At 41.4% G+C, this 8,238-nt stretch overlaps 1 non-coding gene across 1 annotated transcript; it reads left to right on the top strand.

The window, feature by feature from the left end:
* The first annotated feature begins 7,479 nt into the window (after window positions 1-7,479).
* Window positions 7,480-7,581, top strand: LOC136317998 (small nucleolar RNA SNORD58). The gene has a single exon (XR_010727979.1). It is a non-coding gene; the product is annotated as a small nucleolar RNA SNORD58 (small nucleolar RNA).
* The last annotated feature ends 657 nt before the right edge of the window (window positions 7,582-8,238 follow it).

The following is an 8,238-nucleotide window of genomic DNA, read 5'->3' as shown; positions in this document are numbered from 1 at the left end:
TAAAATGGGTCAAGAGCATCAAAATTTACAGATTTTCAGATATAAAACATAAATTATGTGACTATAATGCAATGTACAGCATGGTGATGATAGTTAACAATACTGTATTGTATATTTAAAAGTTACTACCCTGGCTGGTTGGCTCAGTGGTAGAGCGTTGGCCTGGCATGCAGGAGTCCCAGGTTCAATTCCTGGCCAGGGCACACAGGAGAAGTGCCCATCTGCTTCTCCATCCCTCCCCCTCTCCTTCCTCTCTGTCTCTCTCTTCCCCTCCCGCAGCCAAGGCTCCATTGGAGCAAAGTTGGCCCGGGCACTGAGGATGGCTCTGTGGCCTCTGCCTCAGGTGCTAGAATGGCTTTGATTGTGGCAGAGCGACACTCCAAGATGGGCAGAGCATCACCCCCTGGTGAACGTGCCGGGTGGATCCCGGTAGGGTGCATGCGGGAGTCTGTCTGACTGCCTCCCCGTTTCCAACTTCAGGAAAAGAAAAAGAAAAAAAAAGTTACTAACAGAGAGAGGGATAGATAGGGACAGACAGACAGGAACGAAGAGATATGAAAAGCATCAATCATGAGTTTTTCGTTGTGACACCTTAGTTGTTCATTGATTGCTTTCTCATATATGCCTTGACCATGGGCCTTCAGCAAACTGAGTAACCCCTTGCTTGAGCCAGCGACCTTGGGTCCAAGCTGGTGAGCTTTTACTCAAACCAGATGAGCCCGTGCTCAAGCTGGCGACCTCGGGGTCTCGAACCTGGGTCCTCCGAATCCCAGTCTGATGCTCTATCTATTGTTCCACCACCTGGTCAGGCTAACAGAGAATGTCTTAAATGTTTCCTTTACAAGAAAAAAAATGAAAATCTATATAGTATTATAGAAGTAAATGACTTATTGTCATGTTCATTTTATAATATATACAAATAGTGAATAATTATGCTGTACACCTGAAACTAATATTGTGGTATATATGTTAATTATATCTCAATTTAAAAATAAATAAATATTGAAAAAATACAAAATATTTCAAACACACAGTTACAAATGACTGCCCAATTTAGTAGCCTAAATACAGTCATGATTTTATGCTCATGAAATCAGTAGGTCAAGAATTTAGAAAGGGCAGAAAAAGGAGAGCTTTCTTGCTCCATGATGTCTGGCACCTTCCCTGGGAAAACTTGAATACTGGGATTACTTTTTTTGTGTGTGTGACAGAGACAGGGAGAGAAAGAGAGGGAGACAGATAGGGACAGACAGACAGCAAGAGAGAGAGAGAGATGAGAAGCATCAATTCTTTGTTGTGGCAACTTAGTTTTTCATTGATTGCTTTCTCATATGTTCACTGACTTGGGGGTTTCAGCAGAGCGAGTCACTCTTTCTTCAAGCCAGTGACCTTGGACTTCAAGCCAGTAACCTTTAGGCTCAAACCAGCAACCATGAGGTCATGTCTATGATCCCACGCTCAAGCCAGCAATCCTGTACTTAAGCTGGTGAGCCTGTGCTCAAGCTGAGTAAACATGCACCCAAGTCCGTGATCTCAGGGTTTTAAACCTAGTTCCTCTGCATTCCAGTTTGACACTATATTCACTTCACCACCACTGAGTCAAGCAAAGGCTGGGTTTACTTGATGGTCAGGGCTTTAGATTATGTAAAGTCTTGTTCACTTAGATGCCTGAGATGGGAAAACACAAAGTCTATAATTGCCTACATGTGACTCATGCACATAACTGGCATCCTCACTGTATGGTGACTTCAGCATAGTGAAATGCCTTATATGGTGGCTCAAGGCTCCTTGAGTAAATGTTCCAGCAAGTAGTAATGGAAATCACATTTTCTCATCTCGTCTCAGACTCACATTGTGTCACTTCCACAACATCCAAAATATATAAGATACTGATCCAACTCAATGGCAAAAAGGAAGTAATTCAATAAAAATGGGCAGAAGACCCAAGTAGACATTTTCCCAAAGAAGTCATACAAATGGCCAACAGGTATATGAACAGATGCTCAACATCATTAGTCATTAAATATATACAAATCAAACTATAATAAGATACCACCTCATACCTGTTAAGATGATTATTAACCAAAACAAACAAACAAGCAATAAAAAAAAATCCTAAGAGATACCATATTTTCCCATGTATAAGATGCTCCAATGTATAAGTTACTCATTAATTTTAGGGGCCTGCAATTTGAGAAAAAATAGTATTATATAAAATTATTGAATTCAAATTCTATTCATCATAAAACTCATAGAATTCCTCATCCAAGTGAAAAAGCGGGAAATTCAATTAAAAAAATTTACAACCACTGTATAAGACAAATCCAATTTTTAGACCCCAAAGTTTTCAAAAAAAGGTACATCTTATACATGGGGAAATATGGTAATTATTGACAAGAATATGGAGAAAAAAAAAACCCATGTGCATAGTTGGTGGGAATGTGAATTGATATAGCCATTTTGAAAACAGTATATCTGTTCCTCAAAAATTTAGATGACCATATAATCCAGAAATGCCACTTCTGGGCATATATTTGCTGTAAACAAAATCATGATCTTGGATGGTGACAGAGTAGGCAAACATACCAACTGCCACCTTCTAGGACCAAGTTAGATTACAACTTATTTTAAGAACAATCATCGTGAAAAATCAACTTTAGACTAATTGAAGAGGAGTCTATACGCAAGGGTCACAGAAGAAGCCACAATGAAACTGGTAGGAAGGGCAGAGACATGAATAGGGCTGCCTGGCTTCCAGGATTTAGTGGTGGCTGAGGGTCCATAGGGATTCTCACTATGGGGAGGGTCACCCTGAAAGTGAGGGTCTGTAAAGCCAGTAACCACGGCCACCAGCACAGCTGCCTGGCCCGTGCAGGTTTGCATTTGATTCAGACAGACGGTAATGAAACAACGAAGCCAAGAACTGGTGGGCCATTAGCTTTAATCCTAGCTTGCACTCGGTGGGCAAGAAACACATAAAGTGGGTAAACACTTCCTTTTCCATTCAGGGCTCCCAAAGCAACTGACTTATCTGAGTTTCCTAGAATCAAAGGTTTCTACCTCACCAGCCTTATTCAACTCTGTTTCCCATCTCCTTCTCTCTGCACAAACTGGCTTCTCCTTCAACACTCCACCATCTTGGCTGCTTCTCCTCTCTTCCACATGGCCTTTCTCTGCTCTCCTCTCTAATGCTAATCTCAGGAACTGAGAGAGAGCAAGCTCCTGGTCTGCCCCCATTTTATAGTGTAGAAATCAAAACCTTTAATCCAATAAGGAAGTCTTTGATACAAAGTCACTTATCTGAAGCATAATGGGATTCCTCATGAGAGTGCACCACCCCGTATCATGCAATCAGTCAAGGGTGTGGGGTAAAACTTAGTCTTAAAACTAAGCCTTAGTTGACCTGGCCTAAGCTATAATGACCTGGCCTGCTTACAGCCTGTTCTTCACACCCAATACAAACTATAAGCGAGGAAACATATATATCATATTTAAACACTTATTTGACCAACAGAGTCTTAAACCCCAGGGTGGATGTCACAGATTAGAGCCCAGAGCATAGAAAAGGCACCCACACAACTTTTGGTGGTGAAAAGAGCTGAGGTTTTTGTCTGTGAGAAAGAGACAGAGCTCTCAAAGACACAGGCATCGTATTAAAAGGCCAGTGCAGAAATTTTATTCACAGCCACTTACCAGAGGCTCTGGCAGAGGAAGTGCTAAGAAGACTAAAGCTGTGTGAGGACAGTGTGAAGTTGGAAGCCCATAGTGGAAACACCATGGAGGACAACCACCAGAACTCATGCTGAGTCATTCTTCAATACTGCAGTTACCATCTTTTTAGGGTGGAACAGTCCCCTCCATTTAGCATCAGCCTAGGGGAAAGCAACTTCCCTAAACTCAAGAATCTTTCCTACCCCACTCAGTGCAGATTGGGCTATTCTGAGAAGTCAACGAGGAAGCAGGGTATGCATCAGTGACTCAGTTTTCTGGCATTGAGGCTGGAGCTTTACCCTGCATGCTTTCTAGTCTATGACTGGTGCTTCCTTTCTGAGGAAGATTCAATAGAAACTGTCCAGACTGCAAGAAGACCACACCTTTGGGTCTCAGAGGCAACAACCCATGAATTCCTGGCGGCCACATTCTACTGAGGTCAATAAAAAAGTTTGAACAAACTGACACCTGGGGCTGAGCCACACCCACCACCCTTCCTAATCCCTGAATTGCCCCAGGCTGCAGACTCTACCAGAGGTTTTTTTAGTGTTCAAACCCAACAATCAGCCAGCAGACAGAAATTGTAGGAGGAGGAGTCAGTGAACCTTGGTCCACAAAAATTGTGGACCTTCCTTTGCGTCCACTGTGGGCAGAAGCCAGCCTAGGGGTACTTTTTGGTATTTCCGTGTGCACATGGGCCCAGCAAAGGTAGCCACAAACTCTGGATTGCTTGTAGCTCCAATAAGGTTGCAGAGGACCAGTAACAGGTAGTGTCCCCCAGTGGTCTGTGCTGAGTTTTTTCCAGGGAGGTTCAGGCACAGCACATCCATTGCCCAGCTGTGGAGAGCATTGGTTCAGGACCTAACAGTCCTTGTTAGTGGCATGTCCTAAGGAAAGTCTCCTCACACCTGTCCCAGCTGAAGCAAGTTCTACTTTTTGTGATCAGCACCAGCACAGCAGCTCATGTCCACTGGACAGGGTGGAGCTTCACATTCAGCTGGCATGTGTGCTAGATATCCTTCCCCACTAGGCTAGGTTCCACAGGGGGAAGGGAGAGAAGTTTGGAGCACTGACATTTAAAGCCTATTGTTGGGTTTGGTTGAGGAGATTACCCAACATCTTGGGGGCATAGTCAGTTCCAGGGTAGGATTCTTTCAGTCTTCCTATCTTTAAAGCCAGTAGCCAGGGTCACCATCACAGCCACCCGGCCCATGCAGGTTCGCATTGGATTTGGACAGTCTGTAAAGAAACAACAGAGCCAAAAACTGGTGGGCCACCATCTTTAATCCTAGCTTGCACCCAGTGAGCAAGTAAAAACACACACTGGGCTCCAAAACCCACTCATTCAGTGCTCACAAAGCTACTGACTTATCCGAGTTTTCCTAGAATCAAAGGTTTCTATCTCACTAGCCTTATTCATCTCTGTTCCCCATCTCCTTCCTTCTCCCTGCACAAACTGGCTTTTCCTTCAGCACTCCGCCATCTTGGCTGCTTCTCCTGGCCTCCTCCACATGGCCTTTCTCAGCTCTCCTCTCTGCTCTCCTCTCTAATGCTAATCTCGGGAACCAAGAGAGCAAGCTCCCGGTCTGCCCCCATTTTATAGTCTAGAAATCAAAACCTTTAATCCAACATACAAATAAGGAAGTCTTTGATACAAAGTCACTTATCTGAGGTATAATGGGATTCCTCATGAGAGTGCACCACCCCACATCATGCAATCAGTCAAGGGTGTGGGGAAAAGCTTAGCCTTAAAACTAAGCCTTAAGCTATAATCACCCTGCCTGCTTACAGCCTGTCCCCACACCCAATGCAAACTATAAGCGAGCAAACATATATATCATATTTACAAATTTATTGACCAACACTATCTGAGACCAAGTTCTCACCAGCTGGAAGTACTTCTGCAAAGGGGCCTGTTGGCCCCACTAAATCTGAATCTGCTGCTCAACTTGCTGGAGAAAAATAAAATTTGGGTATCCAGTAGTGGCTGACAAATTAGGCTCTGAGAAAGGGCAACTTTCCTCATACAGAGATCCTGACCAAGAGACCTCTGCAGTAGGTGATCCCACTAATGTCAAGTTCCCAAATTCAGCTTCCTTAACCCACCAAGCTTGAAACTTCTAGAGGGTTTGTTTGGGTGAGGCCAGTCTGTGTCTATACTACAGTCTTTCTACAGAAGAGTCCATGAGAAGACCAGGTAGCTTTAAGAGGAGGTGTAGCAACTGAATAGTGGAGGCAAATTTTACAGAGTTTGTGGGCTTTATGGAGCTTATGTCATCTCTAAGGAGGAAGAAGCTGATCCTTATAGACAGCTTGGACCTTCCAACAGTATTCAGGCACAGAAAACACAGATAAAAACAGCAAACAGAGCAGTAGCATCATACAGGTAGCCCATGTCAGATTACAAAAAATAACTGATGTCTTCCCAAGAAGATCTAGAACAAACACAATGAGTAGTAGGTGGTAGAAAGCACAAATGCTAGACTCAGCTAGCTAAACAAACAGCATGCTCCAAAAAGAGGTCAACCAGGCACCAGACACTATGGAATATAAATATGCCCAACTGGATAAACACTGCACAGTGTCTAATACACATGATCAAGGCTGACCCTTAGAGCCAGTCAGCCTGAAAGAATAACAGCACCCATAAAAGGACCCACTGAATTCAATACTCACATACAGCAAGAGGGTAAATACTATCCTCAATAAGCAGTCCTAGAAGAAGCAACTCAGGTGTCCTGGAGGTCAGTACCACCTAGCCCATCTTCCTCATAATGTCATCACAACAAATTTTAAAGTCAGACAGCTCTACCTAATAAACAGACAAAATGGGCAGAAAAAGAAATACTACCTAAATGAATCAACAAGAAAATTCTTCAGAAAAAAAACTACAGTGGTACCTTGAGATACAAACAGACAAACATACAAATTTTTAAGATACGAGCTGCAACTTGGTCCATATTTTTGTTCGAGATCCAAGCGAAATTCCGACATATGAGTCGTGATTCCGGAAGCTGCCACTAGTTGGAGCATTGGTGTTCGGGTCCAGTTTTGGCAATTTGCTATACAAGTTGACTGACTTACGAGCTCAGTTACAGAACAAATTAAATTCGTATCTCAAGGTACCACTGTAAATGAAATGGAAGTAGCCAAACTACCAGATGCAGAGTTTAAAATAATGATTTTTAAAATGCTCAGGTATCTTAGTGAAACAATGTATGGTCATAATGAGAACCTAAATAAAGAGAGAGCAAGCATCAAAAAGGACATTGTATTAAAAAGAAACAGTCAGAAATAACAAACATAATATTATAAATGAAGACTGCACTAGGGAGAATCAACAGCTGGCTGGATGAAGCGGAGGATCAAATCAACAATTTAGAGGACAAGATAAATAAAAGCACAGAATCAAAGCAGCAGAAAGAAAAGAGGCTCAAAAAGACTGAGGACACTTGAAAAGACCTTTGCGACAGAATGAAGAGAAACAAAATCTGTATCATAGGGTTTCCTGAAGGAGAAGAGAGCAAACAAGGGATAGAGAACCTGGTTGAAGAAATTATAGCTGAAAATATCCCAAAATTGATGAAGGAAAAAGTCACAAAAGTTCCAGAAGCACAAAAAGAATAGTAAAAGCTGCAAGATAAAATCAGTTAATTACCTACAGAGGAGCCCACATAAGGATGACATCTGACTTCTCAACAGAAACACTTGAGATCAGAAAGGATTGGCAAGAAATATTCAAAATAATGCAAAACAAGAACTACAACCTTGCTGTGATGACAGTCTTAGGACACCTTTGGATTAACCATGAAAAAAAAAAAAAAAAAAAAAAAGAACTACAACCAAGACTGCTTTATCTAGCAGAGCTACCATTTAAAATTGAAGATGAAATAAAAAGCTTCCAAGACAAAAAAAGACTGAAGGAATTCATCACAACCAAAACAGTACTGCACGAAATGTTAAGGAGTCTGCTATAAAAAGAGCAAAGGAAAAAAATGAGAGAAAGAGGATAGTAGGATTAAAAAATAAAATTGCAATAAATAAGTACATGTCAATAATAACCTTAAATGTACATGCATTAAATGCTCAAATCAAAATACATTGGGTAGCTGCATGGATAAGAAAATAGGACCCATACATATGCTGTCTACAAGAGACCCACATCAGAACAAAAGATACGCATAGACTGAAAGTGAAGAGATGGGAAAAAGTATTTCATGAAAATGGAAATTAAAAAAAAGCTGTGGTAGCAATACTTATATCTGACAAAATAGTTTTTCAAACAAAACTTATATAGTAAGGGATAAAGAAGGTCACTACATAATAATAAAAGAAGAAATCCTACAGGAGAATATAACCATTATAAATATTTAAACAGCTAATATAGAAGCACCTAAATATATAAAGCAGACTTTGATGAACATAAAGGACAAGATCACAGCAGTACTATATTAGGGGATTTAAAAATCCTACTAACATTAATAGATAGATCCCACAGACAGAAAATTAACAAAGAAACACTGACTT

Source organism: Saccopteryx bilineata, chromosome X (assembly GCF_036850765.1).
Source record: "Saccopteryx bilineata isolate mSacBil1 chromosome X, mSacBil1_pri_phased_curated, whole genome shotgun sequence".
Taxonomy (NCBI): Eukaryota; Metazoa; Chordata; class Mammalia; order Chiroptera; family Emballonuridae; genus Saccopteryx; species Saccopteryx bilineata.
Note: the sequence above shows the minus strand (reverse complement) of the source record. Positions and strands in the feature narration are given on the sequence as shown.